This window comes from Neophocaena asiaeorientalis, unplaced genomic scaffold (assembly GCF_003031525.2).
Source record: "Neophocaena asiaeorientalis asiaeorientalis breed wild unplaced genomic scaffold, Neophocaena_asiaeorientalis_V1.1 scaffold204, whole genome shotgun sequence".
Lineage (NCBI taxonomy): Eukaryota > Metazoa > Chordata > Mammalia > Artiodactyla > Phocoenidae > Neophocaena > Neophocaena asiaeorientalis.
The window spans coordinates 10,780,093-10,801,455 of NW_020173922.1; the positions used below are offsets into that span (position 1 = coordinate 10,780,093).

The 21,363-nt window shown below is 40.6% G+C and overlaps 1 non-coding gene across 1 annotated transcript; it reads left to right on the forward strand.

The window, feature by feature from the left end:
* The first annotated feature begins 4,831 nt into the window (after positions 1-4,831).
* LOC112404502 (U6 spliceosomal RNA) lies at positions 4,832-4,934 on the forward strand. The gene has a single exon (XR_003004107.1). It is a non-coding gene; the product is annotated as a U6 spliceosomal RNA (small nuclear RNA).
* Positions 4,935-21,363: the final 16,429 nt, after the last annotated feature.

The window sequence follows — 21,363 nt, forward strand, 5'->3', positions numbered from 1 at the left end:
GTATATTTTTCATTGTTTTCTTTTGATCAGGAAAAAAATTTCATTAGTAAAGAACATAAAGTAACAGGTGTTTCATTCAACCTTTTCCAGTCGTGGATGCTAAGAATAATTTGGTTGCATATTTTCCTTGTTTTGCTCAGTAACTAAAATACATTAAATAAAGAACTTGTCATGCCTGTTTGTGAATTGTGTGTGGGTCATGCTCAGCAAAAGTCTGTTTACTTTCAATGTCTGCAATTTAAAAAATTGAAGCAGACCACCTCTTTGAATGTATTTTACTTTTATCTTTTCAGTCCTTAGTATCCTGAGCCCCACTTTCATATTTTGTGGTTCTACCCCAATCTCAACTTGTTCTCATTCTCAGTGATCTGTAGAATTAAAAGATAAAATGTAATCATATTCAAAAGATTCCAAAATTGAATATGTGTCAGCAAAAATATAATTAAAGTAAATGTTAAAATATTGAAAAATTAAAATTATTTTTCTTATTTGCTGTGTCTCACAGAATAGGGATCCCTGAGGAGAGGGACCTCCTCTCCTCAGAAAGTCACTTTTTTTCTAAAATATCCAAAATAATCTACTAAAATTAAAAAACAAAATAAAAATAATAATTAATGATCATTAAAATTTAAACAAAAATTATTCAAAGAAAGCTTAGTTTTTACTTTAGTTTTAAAATGTAATTATATCTTATAAAATATTCTCATAAACAAAATTATTTGCAATTCTTGCATTCAATATCCATCAGTTGCTAATGCCAAAAAGTGGTATCATGCTTCATGCCTCAAACATGTTATATCTAGGGTATGCATAAAAATGATTTAAGGATAATATTGTTTAATATTGCAAAATGTTCTCTGGCTGCCTCGTGTAACTATTGCAAATACTGCAGTAATTCGCGAGTGCTTACAGGTCTAGAAACTGGAACTCGAAGAAAGGAAGAAAGTAGATGCTCAGCACTCCTGGGAAATGATACTTTATTATGCAAGAATCTATAGCATTCATGACATCTGAAAGGAAGGATTTGACAAGCGAATTAATTTGTCTTTTCTCTTACCTAAATGCTTCCACAGCTCAAATTCTCCTTACACTCCTAAGCAGTGTCCTTCCACAATGCTGGCAGCAAGACAACCAATGATTCTTCTTGACATTTGAATCAAGTCACCTTTTGCTTTCAGGACAGAGGGCAAGAGATGTGGAGAAGCATTTCCTGTGGCCTGAATGGTGTTAGTCATCAGTGTGGATGTTTAGGGTGATGGCTGCTCTGTGTCAGCAGTGGGTACCCAATCTCATAGGTTCTTTAATAAGCTTACCTTTTCATTGTGTGTTTGCAATTTTCAGACTCTCTAATACATGAGGTCCAAGGTAGAAGCCCCTCTTGACCAGATCTGAGGGTCATCCTGAACTCAGTAAAAGAATTCAGGGCTTCCCTGGTGGCGCAGTGGTTGAGAGTCCGCCTGCTGATGCAGGGGACACGGGTTCGTGCCCCGGTCCGGGAAGATCCCACACGCCGCGGAGCGGCTGGGCCCGTGAGCCATGGCCGCTGAGCCTGCGCATCCAGAGCCTGTGCTCTGCAACGGAAGAGACCACAACAGTGAGAGGCCCTCGTACCGCAACAACAACAACAAAAAAAAAGAATTCAACACTACTTATCTGTGCAACCCATATGTATAAAGTGGAAATAGCTAACCCCCACAAGTACCTGAATAAATTACCATATAAAAAGTTGGGTGTTTCTTTTTCTAGGCAACTTTTACAGTAACGTACACACACATATATTTTTAATGTTTTAAAAAATATATAAATGCTATCATACTATAAAAACTTTGTAAGCTTCTTCTCTGACTTAACATATGATATACTGCTTTCCATATTGTTATATAAAATTCAACATTGACTTCACCTTACTAAAAACTACAATGATATCACTAAATTTTTAAGCCAGTTCCTCCTTGATTGACATTTGTTTTTTCAAATTTTTATTCTAGATGGACAAGATATTCTCATGAACCTCAAAATATGAGCAGGTGGAGGAAAACTACCAATAGCTCAAGAACCACATCGTATCAGTGTCTGCGCAGGAGGGAGCCATGAGGTATCTGATAGACCTGAGAACAGAACTCTAAAACTGGCAATAGTACTCATTGAAAAGCGGGGTAGACCAATTTGAGAACAACTACTAAAACTGGGAGGGGATTTTCTACACTTCAGTAAAGATGTGGGTGTGTGGGGTCCAAGATAAGGCCTAAAGGAGCTGGTGTGGTTTTTGGCTCTGTGAACTTCAAATTACAAAGCTCCTTTTCAGAAGAAAGTCTCACACCAAAAGAATACTTCTGAGAGTAGAATCCAAATGAAGAAGGATGGGGTAATAGAAGCAAAGGAAAAAGAAAGTCTAGATAAAAGAACAGAGGAACTACATCTCAGAAAGTACAGGCCATTAAAAAGTTCTTGGTAAGGACACCAGAAGAAGGAAATCTAAAGTAATGAAGCCAGAAAAGTTATCCTGATTCACCCTTCCTTCATAAAAGAAAAAGTAATTCCATATAAAAATGAACAATAGAATAAGATTGTGTTCAAATCCAGCACTAAGTTAGATGTGTTAACTAACCATATTGTGGTGATCATTTTGCAATGTATAAGTGTATCACATTATTACATTGTACACCTTAAACTTACACAATGTTATATATTAATTATATCTCAATAAAGCTGGAAAAAAATCCAACTCTAAGTCATTATAAGAAAAAAAGAGGACTTCCCTGGTGGCGCAGTGGTTAAGAATCCGTCTGCCAATGCAGGGGACATGGGTTCAAGCCCTGGTCCAGGAAGATCCCACATGCCGCAGAGCAACTAAGCCTGTGCGCCACAACTACTGAGCCTGTGCTCTAGAGCCCGTGAGCCACAACTACTGAGCCTGTATGCCACAACTACTGAAGCCTGTGTGCCTTGAGCCCATGTTCTGCAACAAGAGAAGCCACTGCAATGAGAAGCCCATGCACTGCAACTAAGAGTAGCCCCTGCTTGCCGCATCTAGAGAAAGCCTGCGCACAGCAACGAAGACCCAACACAGCCAAATATAAATAAATTAATTTTAAAAAATAAAAGAAAAAGAAAGGGCAGAATATCATTCTAATAGTGAAAACATATCAGAAAGACATGCTTATAAAACAGATGAAAAATTTATTATTTCAAAATGAGATAAAAAACTAATAAAATAATATCAGAGAGGAAAGGACTATATAAATCAGAATTAGAGAAGCTCAGAAATGATGTAGGAGAACTCAGAATTAATCATTTGAGAGATGGAGACTAAAATAGAAAAAAACAGAAGAGTGAATAAATATATCAGATAACAGTAGGTGAAAAGGAGGGAATTCCAACAAATCAAAGAGATCTGTGAGAAAGTGGTAGATGTGGAAAGGTAAACAAATGAACAAACTATAATAGAAGACCCACCAAAAAAAAAGCAGAGGAAATTTTAAAATAATTTAAAAAGCAAACATTTGAGAAAAGTTTTCCTGAAGTAAAAAAAGATTTGACACTAGTACCTAGGAAAATCAATCCAGAATGACCAATGTCAAGGTATATTCTCAGAAAACTTCTGGACTTTACAAGAAAAGAAAAAACTCTTTTGGGCATCTAGTCAAAATATCAAGTCACCTAAATGGGAAAGAAATGATTGTCTTTGAACTTTATTCCAGAAGAAGTAGAGAGACAGGGACTTCCCTCGTGGTCCAGTGGTTAAGAATCCGCCTTCCAATGCAGGGGATGCGGGTTCGATCCCTGGTCGGGGGACTAAGATACCACATTCCACGGGGCAACTAAGCCCGCATGCTGCAACTACTGAGCCCACGTGCTCTAAAGCCCACGCACCACAACTAGAGAGCCCCTGTGCTCTGGAGCCTGCACGCCACAACAAAAGATCCCGCACGCTGCAACGAAGATCCTACGTGCCGCAACTAAGACCTGACGCAGCCAAATAAAGAAATAAAGAGAGTAACATATTGAAGATATTCAAGGAAAGAAAACATGAGCCAACGATTTTATATCTAGTCAACATGCCACAAATGATGAACATGAAAGAATCAGAGACTACTGCTCCCATGAATTTACTGAAGAAAGGTTTTTTAGACAACCAAAATGGAAAGACATTGGCATAAGGACTGATGGTAAGCATAAAATATGTATTTACCTATAAAACTACGATGGTTATAAGAAGACTACATGACCAGGCAAAGTAGATATTATATAATAATTAAAAGGGAAGAATGGTAAGAGGGATGAAATATAGAATATACTTGTTGCTGATGAGGATAAAAGGATATTTATTCAAATGAGATACTGCTGGATAGGGATAAGAGAGGATAGAAGAAATTATTAATTAATTTTAATATTGTTGAGGAACCAATAGAAAATAACAAAAATAAGATGGGGGGATGGAGTTTATTTTAGTTTTAGTATAAAAGTAACCATTAAAATAAAAATAAAACCTTCCTAAATACCAAATACATTTGAGAGAGCAAATAAGTGAAACACCAGTGCTATAAAACACTTGCATTTGTACAACATAAAACAATATGAAGTGAAAACAATAACGTGCAAAAGAGTATATGCGGTATACTACTATTTGAATAAAAAAGGCAAAAATGAGGATATATGTATATGCATGCACACATACATATATATTATTTGCTTATTTTTGCAATTAAGAAAGGATAAACCAGAAACTTACACGCAGGGATTGAAGAAAACTACTCTGAGTTACATTTTATATAGTTTTGACTTTTTAACTATGCTACTGTTTTACATATTCAAAAAATTAAATTATTGCTTGCTTTGGCAGCATGTATACTAAAATTGAAATGATACAGAGAAGATTAGCATGGCCCCTGAACAAGGATGACATGCAAATTTGTGAAGCATTCCATATTTTTGTCATGGATGTTAACTAAACTTTGGTAATTGTATCAATATATACATGTGCCAAATCATTATGTTGTATACCTTAAACCTACAAATCTTATATAGCAGTTATATCTTAATAAAACTGGAAAAAAATTAAGAAGCCCACTATCACAAAGAAAAAAATTAAGTCAACAAGGAAAGGAAAACTCTAACACTGAATATAAAAAGAAACAAATGAACCTATTTCGAGGTTAAAAGTTTTTTTAACAGATCTTTTTACCTTTAGTGGGCTATATTCTAGGGATTAAAAAGAAAGCACTGCAAACAATCTGGAACTTTATTAGTAGATTTGTTCTTGGTAGTGGTACTGATACAGTAATTCTGATACTATTGGGTGTATTGTAAGGAGGAGCAAATGAGTAAATATATTGATGTTGGATTGAAAACCAGGTTTTCACTGTGGGAGAAAAGAGATAAAAAATATGCACTGGGAGGAAAAGAGGAAGAATCCTGTGGTGTTGGACTGGAGTTGGGGGATCAAGATAAATTTATGATTTAAAATCAAACATACTTCCTGGCTCTGTCCACTGAAAGGACCTAGACACAATGACATCCCGATAGCAATGAGCACTCTTACCACCCAGTTTTTGCTTTCTATGAACTACTTCTCACTAAAAGTAATCAAGTTATCTTGGGGAAATGGCCGATTCTAGGTGTGAATCAAAGGAAAATACAAAATGAGCTTGGGCTTTCCTCTGCTAGAGAGCAAAGAAGTGCTCAAACAAAGATGGGGTTATGTCTGAAGGACAGAGACCAGCTGGAAGGGGCTCCCACCTTGAAGGGGCCAAATTTGGGACAAATTGAAAATCGAAAAGAAAATGAGTGGTAATGAAAAATCTGAGTTCATAATAATACTCAAGAAAATTAAAAAGTGAGTGTGAGGGAAGAGAAAGCTCTTTTCCTTAAGCAGTAGAATGCCATCTAATAAATGTAGAGAGGAAATGATAAAATTTTAAAAAATGTGATCTTTGTAATCACATAGTTGATTCAGGCAAGGTTTACTAATGGCTGCTAAAACTTTGGGTGAAAGTTGTTGGGGAACAAGATATTCTCAAAGTACTATCCCACAGATTACTTATTCATTGTAAAGACATCTTTTCAAACTCTTTATAATGGAGCATTCTAGCGGATAGCACCTTAATCAACTGATTAAACTTAGCACGACCAATAATAGGACACAGTGGCTCCCTGTGCCTCTTGTGATGTGCTAAGAAGGACCCAACATCACCTCTGTAGAGTTTTTGCTAAAAATCTTTAACGAAATCTAATTCTGAAGAAACAACCAGATAAAAACAACTGGCCTGAAAGTGACAGGAAAGACCAAAAAAAAAAAAAAAAAAAGCAGAAGAGCTGTTTTAGAATAAAGGAGACTGGACCAAACAAACCAAAAAAAAAATGCTCTAAAGGACATTACTGAGAAAATTGAAGAATTTAGTAAGATTTTTACATTAGAGAATAATCAGTATTAAATCTACTATAATGACTGTTTGGTTATATAGGAAAATGTTCTTGTTTCTTAGGAGATAAATGCTGAAGTACTTTGGGGTGAAGCTTCATAAACTCTCTAACTTACTTTCAAATGGTTCAGTGAAAAAAATAACCTCATATATATGGAAATATTATACAATGAACATATACAGCATTTAGCTGCATATGTTAACAATCTAGGTGAGGGGTATTTCAGTGTTCACTGTATTATTTCCTCAACTTTTCTGTAGGTGTAAAAATTTTCATAATAAAAGTTTGGGGCAGGGTAATAAACACATGGATTGGAGGTAGGTGTGTGACAGGATAGCCTGCTAGTGACCTGGAACCTGAGTGACCTGGCCTGAAAAGATGAGCTATACTGTATCGGTCAGGATCCTTTTGGCTTCATGTAACAGGATACTGGAGTCAAAGTAGCTTAAACTGTAAGGATACCTAATTATCTCATGTAACAAGAAGTTTAAAGGTACATGGCTCCGGGGTTGGTTAATTTGTCAGCTCAAGGCTTTGTAGCCCGATTCTGCCAGTTCCTCTCTAAGTCTCTTGGCTTTACTTCATGGTTGCAAAATGGCTGCCATGGCTTCATATATCATGTCCTCACATGACATATCCAAAGTAGGCAGGAAGGGGATGGACTAGCTCCTCCTTGGGCTTTGCCTTCTTGTATCAAGGATAAAATTCTTTCCATAAGCCTCCCAAGAAGATTCCTTTTACATCTCATTGCCCTTAACAAACCAATTCTGGTCCATCACCCTGGGTTGTTCACCTGAACAAAACTGATTGGGAGGGATGATTGTGGGATGGGCAGCCAATAGTGTTTTGCCACATGAGCCAATCAGACTCTCTTGCTCAGAAATCTGAGCCAAGAAACCCAGCCTGGGTTTGCTGTTAGTGAATGGACAGCAAACCAGAAGTTGAGCTGAGGCCATGACACACCAGGCCATGTACAAGCTAAGGTTATGACAAGAAAAATTCTATAGAGAGGGTGAGGAAGCCATTTGGTAGAGAAAGGAGAATGGCGCGCATCTGCAGAGGTGGGTGGAGCTGCCCTGAGGGTTAGAAACAGTTCCCTAAACTGCCTAGATCCCTGATGTTTTCTGGTTATGATTTCACTTCCAGGCTAGAGAGAATGTACCAGTTAGGACTCAGAAAAAAGCAAACAAAAACTGCCCTAGCACAAAAGAGGAATTAGTTATCAATGTCTTTCCTACCCAAGGCAGGAAGTTTACCCTGTCCTTAGGAAGTACTGGAACCAGAAAGGGCCAGAATGAGGTGACTTCTGTCTGCCTCTTCCTCTGTGTTTCTCCGTAGTTTATTGCATTTTTTTTGAAGTATAGTTGATTTACAATGTTGTGTTAGTTTCAGGTGTACAGCACAATGATTTAGTTACTATTTTATTACTGTTCTTTTTCAGGTTCTTTTCCATTATAGGTTATTACAAAATATTGAGTGTAGTTCCTGTATACAGTAGGTCCTTGTTGGTTATCTATTTTATATATAGTAGTGTGTATATGTTAATCCCTACCTCCTAATTTATTCCCCATCCTCGTAGTTTATTTCATTCTTATCTCTGCAGTAGTATATCTCTGCTTCATGTTCCCCACATTATCATACATCCGCCCACATCTTCTAAATTTGCGTTTAAGTTTTGTCCCCCTGAAGAACCCAGCTGGTACTCAGTCCCTGGGTCCTAGTTTCAAATTCCCAAAGGAAAGAAGCTGAGAGACCTAAGTTGGGTCAGATGTCCAATCTGCCCAGTCCATAGGCTTCAGGTCACAACACACAAGCATGGGATAGTGAGGAGCAGAACTAGGAGAAAAAGGGGTCATTGACTCAGGCTGGAAAGACACCCCAAAAGATTTCCACCATGATCCTTAAAAAAATGGCTTTCAAGATTGAGGGGTAGGGACTTCCCTGGTGGTGCAGTGGTTAAGAATCCGCCTGCCAATGCAAGGGACATGGGTTCAAGCCTTGGTCCGGGAAGATCCCACATGCTGCAGAGCAACTAAGCCCGTGCGCCACAACTACTGAGCCTGCGCTCTAGAGCCCGTGTGCCGCAACTACTGAGCCTGCTCGCCACAACTACTGAAGCCTGCGCACCACAACTACTGAGCCTGCAAGCCACAACTACTGAGCCCGTGTGCCACAACTACTGAAGCCTGCAAGCCTACGGCCCGTGCTCCGCAACAAGAGAAGCCACCGCAATGAGAAGCCCGCACACCTCAATGAAGAGTAGCCCCTGCTCACTGCAACTAGAGAAAAGCCCGCGTGCAGCAATGAAGACCCAACGCAGCCAAAATTAAATAAATAAATACAATTAAAAAAAACAAAAAAGATTGGGGAGTGGGAATTTGCCCCTCGGGGACATTTTGCAATGTCTGAAAACATTTTTGGTCATCACAACTTAGGGCATGAGTACTACCTGTATCTAATGGGGAGAGGCCAGGGATGTTGCTAAAATCCTAGAGTGTTCTCACAACAAAGAATTATCTCATCCAAAGTGTCAATAGCACTAAGGTTGAGAAACTCTGCCTCCCTTTTGATTCTAGTAACTGTTCTTTCAATCAAATGGAGCATCTGTACCCAGAGAGCACACACCCAGGCCTGGTAAGTCCCAGGGCTCAGTAAATATTTGTAGGGCAGAGATCGAATGAAAACACCATCCTGGGATTCTGTGGATGCTGATTCTACTGCTGCTTACCTGGATTCAGGGTGCATTCTTGGTGAAGGAGCCCACAAAGGCAGGAGATGCCGAGGTTCCTGCCCTGGGTGGGGGATTGTTAAAAAGAAAAGGGAAGATGGAATAAGCAGAAACCGATCCAAGCAGAAGACAGAACTAGAAACACACACACAACTTGCTCTTACAAATGCTCAAAACATAAACAACAGCTGCCTAGCTGGTACCTGCTCCTCCCCAAACACCATAAGGGAGAGCCGTAAATCCTTATGTCCCAAACAGCTGTCGGTGATGACAGAGGCATCTTTTTTTCCACACTAACTTGTCTGGCAGGGAGGTACAGGCTCCAGGCCATTGGGTTTCTTTTTGGCTTAGTCAATACAACATCTGCTATCATTTCCTAAGGAGCATTGTCCCTGGAATCTTAAAACAAACAAACAAAACAAAAAACCTGCAAATGACTCAGAGAGGAGAAGGCTTCAGGAATAAGGAGAAGAAAGAAATTTTAAGGCAAGACATTTCCCTGAAATTCCTGATAAACACGACGCTGCTATTTGGCAAAGGGGAATAAGTTTTCAAAGTTTTCTGGAGGAAACCCCAGAAATTAGATAACTTAGGGTCTTTGCTGCCCTCTACTGATTACGATGAAGACTAGCAGGGGGTTCGAGATGGAGAACGGTGTTTCAGTGGATTGCTTCATTCCTTCATTTGATTTTCAAACACATATTTACTGTGTATAAGTATACTTTGCCTATACCCTGTGCAGGTGCTGTGCTAAGCATTAGTGCAACGGTAAAAAATACATGTCCCTGTTCTCCTGGGATGTACATTCTAGCAAATGAGACAGACTATGTGTAAGTCAACAAATAAGAAACATTTAAAGTTTGTTCAGATGGCTCTGAAAGCACTTAACAGGCAATTTAAGACTCGGGGGCTGGGAGGTGACACGTGAGCTGAGACCGGGAGGTTGAGACAAACTCAGCTGAGCTGAGAGCAGAGCCCAGGGCTCTGCGGGCAGATTGAGAAGTGGGTCCCTGAACCTGTCGTGGGAGCAGGGACCAGTGTGGAGGGAAGGCCAGAGGGGCGGGTAGGGGCCGGGTCATGCAGGGACCCTGCAGTCTGCGAAGGAACTTGGATTTTCTTCTGTAAATCTGGCCCAATAGAGGAAGCTGTTGAAAGGTCGCTACTTTTGTTTTTAAAAGATTATTCTGGGACTTCCCTGGTGGTCTAGCAGTTAAGATTCTGCACTCCCAGTGCAGGGGGCCCAGGTTCGATCCCTGGTCGGGGAACTAAGATCCCAGATGCTGCGACTAAGCCCCTGCAACCACTGAGCCCGCATACAGCATCAAAGACCCAGCACGGCCAAAATTATAAATAAATAAAATTTAAAAGAGATTATTCTTTCAGTAGGACATTTTCGCTCTACAATTTCCATAAAGATTTTCCCAGAAGTATCAGAAAGTTTACAGGTGCGTACATGAAAGAAATAAGTAAACATCTAGAGGATCACTCTGTCTCCTGTGTGGATCATGGAAGGTAGGGCAGGGGACAAGCCTAGGAGGCAGAGCCAGGCAGGGGCTGTGTGGGAGGTAGGCTGGACCAGAGTGGTGCCGTGGACATGGGCAGAAATGGATGGACAGAAGATGCCTTTGGGAGCTGCACCTTCAGGACCCACTGATGAGTCAGACGTGGCAGAGGATGACTGACAGCTGCCAAGGCTACGAGGGCAAGCCGATCAGCCGTGACACGCGATTGAAGAAATGTGGCACCTGCAAGGCTCCGATCTGGGCTCTTTGCGGGCCGGGGGGCGAGGACCGTTACTCGCCAGCCCTTGCTCTCTCCTTCTGCTTGGCCTGGGTGACTATACCTGACAGGTCTCAGGGAGGCAGCCCTCATAAAAATGGCTGTAAAGCCTTTTGCTAATACACAGCCTCCCATAAATGTCAGGAGATGAGAATTACAGCCCTGCAGGCTCATCAAAGAGAGAGGGGGTTGCAGCTTGAGGAAGCTACAGCGACTGTAAGGGCACTAAGCTGTCTTTCTAAGCTGTATTTTAGTGTCAGGGAAGATGTGACCAGAGGAAGTGGAGTGCTAGCGGAGGCCAAAGTGACCCAGAGCCTTTCTTGTAAGTTTAGGTATCAAATCTGTCTGCAAAGCTCCTCTTCACTCAGCCCAGGGCTTCTTCAAGGTGGAGAGGAGCATAGTCTTCACTTGTACCAATTGAGCCAGGAGGAGTGGCGATGTTAGGGAACCTGGCCTCGGGCAGCCTCCCATTCTGGGAAGTAAACAACATACTGTTTCCCGCCTTTTCCAACCCTTGACCCACCTGTCAGCTAATTAGTACCTAGCACCTAGGAGTGTTCCCCTGCTCACCAGCTGTCTGGCGGTCCTTTGATGCACCGCATATGTCTAACAGCCCTGACCTCCAACTCCCTTTCTTTCTCCCCTTTCATTTCTCTCTTTCTTTAATATGCACTCAACATACAGCTAAAAATCACTGGGATCGTATGATAAGCATGGCATTGTGTTGGGGTCCTGGAAACTGGGCTGGGGAGGGTGGGTAAAGAAATATGATATGAAGACCCTATTCAGAAGAAGTTATTCATCTAGCTGGCTGCCAGCTGTATGAGTAACTTCCGGGAGCACAGACACACTGAAAAATTAGAACAATAACAAGTAATGGTGGCTAACATCTCTTCCGAGGGCAGACTGAAAGCCAGGTACCTGCCAGGGGCACTGTCTCAAGGGGTCCTCATGATAACCTTACGAGGTGAGTACTATTGCCATTCTCGCTTTCAGATGAAGCTGAGGCTCGGGGAGGTGGTGACTTTTGCAGGGTGACAGCTAGTGAGTGATGGAACCCTTTTTTAACCCAAGTCTGCCTGATCCTGAAGCCTGTGCACTACTCTGTCTCTGGCCCATCAGTTAGGTTAACAGGAGATTACTAATAGCGTGGGGGATAATCTACATGCCACTCCACTTCTGAGGCCATGCTGCCTTTTGTTTTTCCCCAACTTCTACACACTTGTGCATACAAACACACACACGTACACCCCTTGATCCATACCGCCATCCTGACCCTAATTTTTTGGACCCTAATGGCATTTTTGACATTGAATCAAAATTATACCAACACTGTTACATGTTCATTGAGAAAGCATTTTCAGGATCAAAGTCCAATAAATCATAAACCCCAATAAATAATCCTCCCCCAAACCACCAATACTTTTCTGGATCAGTTTTCTGTATGAGACAGTATTTTTTCATTTTTTGCTATTTTTTTATTTACTAAAGTTTCTTTTTTAAAAATATTATTTATTTATTTTTGGCTGCATCGGGTCTTCATTGCTGTACACGGGTTTTCTCTAGTTGCTGCGAGTGGGGGCTACTCTTCCCCCACTACTACTACTACTCTTCGTTGCAGTGCGTGGGCTTCTCACTGCGGTGGCTTCTCTTGTTGCGGAGCACGGGCTCTAGGCGCGCGGGCTTCAGTAGTTATGGCTCACAGGCTCTAGAGTGCAGGCTCAGTAGTTGTGGCACGCAGGCGCACGGGTTGTGGCACACGGGTTTAGTTGCTCCGCGGCATGTGGGATCTTCCTGGACAAGGGATTGAACCTGTGTCCCGTGCATTGGCAGGCGGATTTTTAAACACTGCTCTACCAGGGTTATTTCTGACAGAATTAGTTCTTCGTTTAAATTTCAGAGTGAAGATTTGAGTCATCCAGCAGTTCTGTCTGCATCAAATTTTATCAATTGTTATATAGTTGTGTGAAGTTTCTTCAATGACTGTTATTTCTACCAGGCTCAACTTTGCTGGCTCAAATTTTGCATATTTGCACTTTAAGATTTGATCTTCAGTCAATTTTTAGTCAATATCACATTTTACTACATGCAATGATAGCTATTTTCAGTTTCAATTTGTATTGGTTATTTTTACCAGAAATATCCATTATGAATTGGACATCAGACTAATACTTTGTGTTTATTACTTAGCTAACCTATGAGAAAATTGAGAGCAGTATATGCAACAGAAAGAGCCAGGTAAAACAGAGAGAAAGCTTCAGACATGAGAGATAAAGACAGGAAGAGGAGGTCAAATAATAAGAAAAAATATTATATTTATAGAAATGGTAATAGCTAATTTTTATTGAGCACTTACTATGAGCCCTGTTCTAAACACTTTAAATGGGCTTACATTCATTTAACTCCCACAGAAACTCTGCGGAGATACAATTATTATTCCCATTTTAAGATGGGGAAACTTTGGCACAAGGAGTGGAAATAAATTGTCCCCAATTGTGCAGCAGGTAAAAGGCAGATCCAGGATTCAAACCCAGGCAACCTGTGACAGAGAAGCTGCAGCAGTCCTTCGATATTGCTTGCTTACTTCTTGGTATTGCAGCATTGAAACATCTCCTGGAACAAAATGGTGGGGTGAGTCAAAATGTCCTTCTTCCATCCCATGCTTTGCTGCTACCTGAAATGCCCACCACATTGTCTGTGCCTAATACAATCACATGCTTCCTACAGGGTAGGCGGCCTGACCTCAGGGAGGAGGGGCCACTGCCCTCAGGGCTGGGTCTCCTTACCCTCTTCTGGGATTCCCAGCATCTGAGCTAATCCTGCTGGAAATTTTATCACCTGTGCTGCAGTTTTAGCTTCTTAGTCTTCCTAAACTAGACCATAAGCTCCTTGAGGGCAGGAGCTGGGTCTCATTATACTGTTTCCATTTACAAGTGTAGAAATGTATAAGTTAGAAAGGCTATGAATGAATGTGTCATTTCACTAATAGTGAATTCCACTAAAAGTGATTTGCTTTATTATTTACTTTTTAGTATGATTACTTTGGCCTAACAAGTTCTTCTGCATAAAGGGATCTGTGACCTTTCATGTTAGTTCTGGAAACTTCCTAATTCAAATCTCATGAAGTTTTGATGTTCTGATGCAAGTGACTGGGCTGTGGGTAAACCATTTAATTTCCACATTCCTCTGTTTCTGTTTCGTTCTAAAAGTCCTACAGTATCTGGTTAACAAGGAAATTTGAATATGATACAGAGAGTCCAAACCCAGCAAGTCTATTTAGAATTTATGTCTGTGACTATAACTATATACTTGATCTCTGAGGTTGGAGAAGTTATCCCTATGTAACCCAGGCTGCCCCAGTTAGAAATCTTAATGTGGCCTAAAATTCCCCACCTGTCCCACACTCAAATCCAATCACTCACCTAGTTTTGTTGATCCTACCTTTTAAATAGCTCCTGCTCTGGGACAGTGCGGGAACCAGCAATCTTTCAGGTGAGGTGCCCCAGAGGAGGTAGAGCACATGTGCATCTCACGAGGTCAGGCATGAAAGAGGGCTGGCGGAAAACAGCGCCGGCGAAGGGAGACTGTCGGCATGGCCTCTGACGTAAGGGATGAAGTAACAGATTAGGTATGAAAGCTAGTCATTTCCCTTCAACATGTGTCACTTTGCTGCCTTCCCTTCTCTTAAATTGTCTTCACTTAGCCATTAGCTTCAGCAATGCGGATCTTCGGGGGCTGAGGCTTGTATAACTGACCATTTTGCGTTTCAACAATCATCATAATCTCATTGAGATTTAAGAACCCTCGGGAGTTCCCTGGTGGTCTAATGGTTAGGATTTGGCACTTTCACTGCGGTGGCCAGGGTTCAATCCCTGGCCCGGGAACTGAGATCCCTCAAGACGCACGGATCTGATCCTGTCACTTCCCTACTTGAAACCCCTGAATAAAAACTTATTACCGGGCTTCCCTGGTGGCGCAGTGGTTGAGGGTCCGCCTGCTGATGCAGGGGACGCGGGTTCGTGCCCCGGTCCGGGAGGATCCCACATGCCGCAGAGCGGCTGGACCCGTGGGCCATGGCCGCTGAGCCTGTGCGTCCGGAGCCTGTGCTCTGCAACGGGAGAGGCCACAACAGTGAGAGGCCTACGTACCGCAAAAAAAACCCCACAAAACTTATTACCTATGGAATAAATATAACCTCACCCACCTTTCTAGTTCATCTCCTGCCACTCCCCTGTACATTAGTGCTTTAGTTCCTAAAATTGCTTCCAAAATGCTGTCCCTTAATGCATCCTTTCCTGGTCCTTGTTTGCTTCCTCAGTTTGCATCTTCACAGTGGACTTTCCCTCCAATCAGAGCCCCTGCTTCTGTGTTTCTGCCTGCATTCCCAGCAGTATGGCATTCAGATTCAGGGCAAATGCAATAGTGTGGAATTGCCTGACTACACCACTTAAACTGTATGAGTTTGGGCAACTCGATGAACCTTTCTAATTCTCAGCTACCTCATCTGTGAAGTGGGGATAAATTGTTGCCGCATATGATTGTCATGAGGACTTAACTGGGAAGTTCCATGTAAAATGCTTGCATGTGGTAGTCACTTAGTCAACACGAGTCATTTGCCATGGCTATGATTTGGTTTATCTACTTCCTCTTCTAGGCTGTGTACTCCATGGACAGCGACTCTTGTTTCTTTAGCAACTGTGATAGGTCCTAGCACACAGTAAGTGTTCGTCAAATGTTTGCCAAACGGACAAATGAATGGATTTGCCAAATTGACAAATGAGTTATCTTCTGAATTCGAAATTAGAACACTTGGTCTGATACGTTTTTGTAATGGAGAGGAGTTCATGTAACTTCTAAGATGGAGTTATTGCTACAGCAATAACAAATTATTACTTTACTTTGTCCTGAGACTGGTGTGGTGCTTAATGATATGCTACAGATGTTGAGTTCTGTAAATTTTAAGAGACAGAGCTTTCAAATTGAACTGAGGAAGCACAATGTTGTCAAGACTTGGGTTCTAGTCCTGTTTTTGCCACTAACTGGATATGTGACTGTGAGAAAGTTAATAATCAAACTCTCAGGGTCTCTGCTTCCTCATCAAATTTGTGCAAAGAACGGACTAGATGATCTCAAAGATTCTTTTTAGCTTTCCAATTAACTGCTTTTGTAACTTCTCAAGTTGGCAATTTGGGGAAATTGTGTATGACAGTATTTAAAACAATTACATTATAATAGAGTCTTAAATATTACTTTTATGAAAAAAAACAAAGACTAAGAATGCTCTTTAGTCAACTTGAACCCTTTCCCTTGGGTCCCAGGATTGCTTTAGGGACACACCTCTTCCTTAGACAGTACACCCATTCATTTTACTATGTGTAGGGAAAGTATTTGTTGTTTTAGTTGGCTAATTAAAGTCTTTTAAAAATAATGTTATCTTTTAGAGCTGTCCTTTCACAGCTTTCAATCATAACGTCTCTTAAAATAAACAAAATCCTTAACTTCCTAATTAAAAAAATAACCATTATGTGAGGATTCCTGAGATGATGTTGTTTTAATTTTGAAAAACAGAAAAACTGGGGCTTCCCTGGTGGCGCAGTGGTTGAGAGTCCGCCTGCTGATGCAGGGGACATGGGTTCGTGCCCTGGTCCAGGAAGATCCCACATGCTGCGGAGCGGCTGGGCCCGTGAGCCATGGCCGCTGGGCCTGCATGTCTGGAGCCTGTGCTCTGCAACGGGAGAGGCATAGTATGATTTTAGAGCTGGAATGAACCCCAAAAGACATAATTGTTGTTGCTAAAAGAAGGAAAGAGAAATGCCTTACCAATTTAGTAAGATAAATAGCAGTTACTTTAAACAATGCATTTGATTAACAGTTTATATTAATGAACCAAGAGATTATAAATGTGTCATTGAGTATTTTGGAACAAATCCAGAGTTTCTTGGAGTTAAACTAGTAAAATGCATATATAATACAATGGACTTAGGTATAGTCATTTATGTTAATAAACCAAGAGATTGCAAATGAGTGGTTGATTATTCTAGGACAAATCCAAATGAGGGTAATCCTAGGGAATGTGATTATCATTTAATAAGTGGAAGCCTAAATAATTATATGGTATTCTATTGGGAAAAAATTGTGGAAACGAAACATAGATGGTCATCCCAGAGTACTGTACTCTACCCTGTGGCTTGCAGATCCCAGGAGATCCATGAAATTATCTTAAAGGACTGCAAATTCATGAGCTCACTAATTATTTATTGTTTGTTGAGTGAATCAGCCAATGATGTTAATAATAAAAATGACTTCCTTTCTGTTTGCTTCCTATACAGTGGAACAGAAAAGAACACACCTCTTTTTAAATCTCCTCTTAGCTAGAGAAGTAGGCTTAGCTATATATGCAAGGAAGAGGTTCTTGGGTGGGACAGAGAGTTCCCCAATGCAAGAGTAGGCAAAGATGCTCTAAGTGGAAAGTATATCTCTATTTGGGATAGTGAATTTCAGACTATCATGACCCAATCCCACTAAAGATTCAAATCAAATAACTTACTGCCCTTGTTCTGCTTCCAATCACATTGAACTGCTTTCTGATAATTTTGCTTGCTCTGTAATCCTGCCCACAGAGAGGATAGGAATGTCTGGCTCACCTGACAGGTGTAATTCTCTGTAAATAAATTGGCATTCTGGTTTATCGAAATGGATCTTTGGTTCTAGTCTTTTTTTTTTTTATAAATATATTTATTATTGGCTGTGTTGGGTCTTCGTTGCTGCATGTGGGCTTTCTCTAGTTGTGGTGAGCACGGGCTACTCTTCGTTGCGGAGTGCAGACTTCTCATTGTGGTGGCTTCTCTTGTTGTGGAACACGGGCTCTAGGTGCGCAGGCTTCAGTAGTTGTGGCACGTGGGCTCAGTAGTTGTGGCTTGCGGGCTGTAGAGTGCAGGCTCAGTAGTTGCGGTGCACGGGCTTAGCTGCTTCACAGCATGTGGGATCTTCCTGGATGAGAGATTGAACCCGTGTCCCCTGCATTGGCAGGTGGATTCTTAACCACTGTGCCATCAGGGAAGTCCCTGGTTCTAGTCTTATTTTGCCAAGAAAATATATTTGGAGAACAGTAAAGCTAGGAGTACAATCCTTAACCACACTTATTTCCCAAAGTCAAGGGTACCTTGGGTGCTCTCTTGGCACTCAGGTAACTGAGCCTTTACTAGGGACATTTCTGTGCACTGCTTGCCCTGATCATTGGATGAGCATCTTGTCCAACCCTCTCATTTTATAGATGGATAATAAGGCATACATCACAATATGGCTGTGGTTTCCACCCTCTGCACTTGGCATCATTGAGAGTTAGCTATCTGGAAGCTGAAAACATATTTTAAAAACTTTTTATTTGAAATAATTTTGGATTTACAGAAGAGTTGCAAAGTTAATACCGAAATCCTCTGCACCCAGCTTCCCTTAGTGTCAACATAACCATGGTACATTTATCAAAACTAAGAGGTACAGGGGACTTCCCTGGTGGCACAGTGGTTAAGAATCTGCCTGCCAATGCAGGGGACACACGTTTGTGCGCTGGTCTGCAAAGATCCCACAAGCTGTGGAGCAGCTAAGCCCATGTGCCACAACTAGTGAGCCTGCGCTCTAGAGCCCACGAGCCACAACTACTGAGCCCACGTGCCACAACTACTGAGCCCGGATGCCACAACTACTGAAGCCCGTGCGCCTAGAGCCTGTGCTCTGCAACAAGAGAAGCCACCGCAATGAGAAGCCTGCGCACCGCAATGAAGAGTAGCCCCTACTCGCAGCAACTAGAGAAAGCCCACACGCAACAATGAAGACCTAACGCAGCCAAAAATAAAACAAACAAACAAACAAACAAACCTAAGAGGTACAATACTAACTAAACTACACACTGTATTAAGATTTCCATGGCTTTTCCCGCTAGTGTCCTTTTTTGGTTCCAGGATGCAAGCCAAGATCCCACATTGCAGTTAGTTGTCATGTTTCCTTTGTTGCCTTAAACAGTTTCTCTGTCTTTACCTGTCTTTCATGACTCAGATACTTTTGAAGAATAGTGATCAGGTGTTTTGTAAAATGTTCTTCAATTTGAGTTTGTTTAATGTTTCCTCAAGTTTAGATGGAGGTTACAGATTTTGCGGAAGAATAGCACAGAGGTGAAGAGCCCTTCTCATCATGTCATATTAGGGGTGCATGCTGTCACTGAAGATGTTAATCTCCATCACTTGGTTAAGATGATGTCTGTTGGGTTTCTCCACTGCAAATGTAAGCTGTATCTGGTGGTCACTAAGTCTAACTTACACTCAAGGAGAGGGGAGACTTAACTCCACCTTCTGAAGGGAGGACTACCAAAGAACTTGTGGACATATGTTAAAACAACCACAGTGATTTATAAATTTGGGGTGGAGATACTTTGAGTAATGCAATATCCTGTTTCTCCTTAAAGTTTCACCCACTAATTTTAGCACTCATCAGTAGATCTTGCCTGCAGCAATGATTACTGTGGTGTTCTAATGGTAATTTTCTGTTTTCCTCATTCCTTTCATGTTTACTTGAAAACAAGGTTTTAAATGGATATCTATTTGTACCCCAGTGTGTTTTGTGACCTGGTGTCTTTTTATCTGGCTCCTCAATTTGGTCAACTTGGATAAATCCTTCTCTTGAGGATATCTTTTCTTCTAGAAGACAGATTCACAAGTTTCTTTTCCCCTTCCTTTTGTAGTCATCAGATTTTCTACAAGTTTTGGCGTTAAAAAAAAAAGCATACAGCATTGTTGGCTTTCCAACAAAAGGTCAAACGAGTTAATTATATCTCAATTTTTAAGAAGTCAAACATGAGATTTTTGTTACCTTAATCTCCCTTATGAAGATGTTTTTACTCTTTACGTGTGTTGGGGTACCTCATATCATCTCCTTTACTTTCTCATCGACTGTCCAACTAAAAACTAACAATGTAAGCAGACACGTTTTGCTGTGTATCAGTTTAAATACTTTTAGGCAGCTTCCTATAGTTGAATGTTTCAAGGGCTTAGAATATTTTCTCTATGAATGGATGATTTCAATATTAAAAAAGTAGAAAGGATAGTATCATAAACCCTCAACTCCCCATCATCCAGCTTCAACAGTTATCAAGGTATAGTCAACCTTGTTTCATCTATAACCTGCTGCCCTCCCCTCACATTCTCTCCCTGACCTTGCTGCTCCCCATTCTTGTTTATTTTGAAGCTAATCCCAGATATTATTTTATCCGAAAGTCTTTAGTAGGTATTAGAATTTTTTTTTTGGTGTCAACTAGAAATGATAATCATTAACTAATTTGCTCATTGACTTATTTGTTAACTGGCACTGAGCTATATTCACTGATTAAAAACATGAATGCATTCCTACTCTCTTGGAGTCTGTATTCAGCTGCACATTGAAGTTACTATCTGAGCCACCTTAGTAAATTTCTTAGTTACCTAACTTCTCTTTGTCTCAGTTTCTTGATATGTAAAAGAGACAGTGATATTACCTTACTTAGATGATTGTTGTGAAAAGAAAATGGATAATGTAAGAAATTTCTAGCATCAAAAATGATTATTGATTGTAGCTAATTGAAACGGATTGAATAACTGAAAACCCGTGTGTCTGTAATAATACTTAAAGAAGTCAGAAAAAAGAATCTGTTCCCAGTTGAGATGACTATCAAACCATCATTTTATTTTGAAAGTTGATAAATGAAGGGAAAGAACTAAGCATTTATCCACTTTTAGCATAGAAACTGTATTTGGGGGCAATAGCCCCTGTTGTTGAAGGAGATCTCTAATTTACAGAAGAATTGTTAGCTAGTAAATGTAGAAAGTAACATGTAATTAGAAAATCATTATTTTGCTAGCCCTAAGGAAAGTATTGATTCAGGAAAAGATAAAATCATTAAACCATTAGGTCACGGTGGATAGGTAGGGTGATCATTTGTTCAATTTTGCTGGAGATGGTCTTGGTTTATGACTGTTGTCCAAAAGTAATTATTAATAGTGCAGATAACATTCTGATTACAATGTAAGGATTGAGCTGTCATAACCTTAACCCAATGTCAGTGATTAAGGGTGGGAAATTGAGATAGTCATGTGTCTCCTGGTATGATGTGACTGAAATACACAGTACTACTTATGAAGTCCTCTTGATAAAAATGTTCAATTTATATCTGATCAAGTCTTCAGATCTAACTTCCAACTTATAAAAAATACAAGGGTTAGAGGAATCAATCAGACAGATCCAAAAGGTGGAACTGGCCTGGGATCTTTAGCAAGTCAGTGTCATGAAAAAACGGACTGTTCTAGGTTAAAAGGGTCTTAAGTGACATAGCAACCAGATGCATTGTATGGTTCTGAATTGGATCCTGATTGGATCAGAACAAACCAGTTGAAAAGGACATTTTAGCG